Source organism: Beauveria bassiana (assembly GCF_000280675.1).
Source record: "Beauveria bassiana ARSEF 2860 unplaced genomic scaffold BBA_S00044, whole genome shotgun sequence".
In the NCBI taxonomy this organism is placed as follows: Eukaryota; Fungi; Ascomycota; class Sordariomycetes; order Hypocreales; family Cordycipitaceae; genus Beauveria; species Beauveria bassiana.
Genome location: NW_007930879.1, coordinates 125,174 through 126,450, shown reverse-complemented (window position 1 = coordinate 126,450; position 1,277 = coordinate 125,174).

Sequence of the window (1,277 nt, the reverse complement as noted above, 5' to 3'; positions counted from 1 at the left end):
CCCCTGTAACTCCCAGCCTACTGCTGTAAAATTAGTTGGGCAACCCTGCTGGCAAATTACGTTCTACTGGCAGGCGCTGCTTCCAACATCTGCGGTGCTTTGTTGTAGGCCCAGATAATTTTTGCGTTGCCTAATTAAGCGCACCATCGCCAGATTTGGAACAATGGCAGGAGTAAGACGTTGTGTCCGCCCAAACCAACTCTACAGGTTAAGTCTATAAAGACAAGCACAAGTCAGCATCTTGTAGCAGCTGGCCAGACAGAAAGACTATGCCTTGCACCCAGGAGCAGCCCAAGAAACGGGATAGAAGCAACGAAACTTCAAGAAGAGGTGGCGTACTTTCGCAAAGAATGGCTTCCTGACTCACCGTGACTACCATGCGGATGTGTATATTTTGCTGCGCCGAAACGGCCAGACTTATGAGTTTCAATCTACTGACCAAGCCTGGCCCTTGACAGCTGGCGATTTGGTGCGGACACCCTGGAGATATACTCTTCGTTGCGGTAAACTAATCAAGAGTGGTAGGAAAAGTGTTTCCCTGTCGTGCAGCAGGTAACTGCGACAGACATGGACTCATCGTAAACCCACCATTGATGATTGCCGCTCGACACGCCTAGTCCGACCCAACCCTCACTGAGAGGACGTTGAGTAGACGGGCAATGAGCCTATGTACACTCCCCTCGAACGATGAGAAGCAACGCTGTCTCTTAAAAGCAGGACCCCCATTGAAGGGTATAGATAGTCGTACTCTCGAATTTACATGAATGAAACCGTACATTGGGGTTTCATTTGGCTTGAAATCCGCTGTGGTTCATGCTCCATCATTGTTGACAACGTCGCCTGATATTTTGTGAGGTGCAGTATGCTGTGGTGTTCTATTTTTTACACACTGTCCATTAGGTGAACTACGAAACTGACAGCTGATACCGGAACCTATGTAATTGGTCAGAATTGGCTATTGTACCTCGCAGTACTTATGACATGACGCGTCTCAAATACCCTGTCAAGCTCAGGGCACGCGCCTGAGCAAGCGGGCCTCCAGGTACCTCTCCAGCAGTCACCACATCCACTCTGCCGCGAGCTCTCGTAAATCATGTCAAGCTTCAAAGAGCCAGAAATGGCTGTTCAATCTGTTATAAAAGTCACAGCTTGCGGACACCGGTAAACTAGTTTTTTTCTCCCTTTCACACCACGCAATTGCTGCAGAATGGCTGGCCCGTCAAATACCGGCACCACGGCATTGCCCGTTCATCGCCGTATTATCTTTAAGGTGCGCC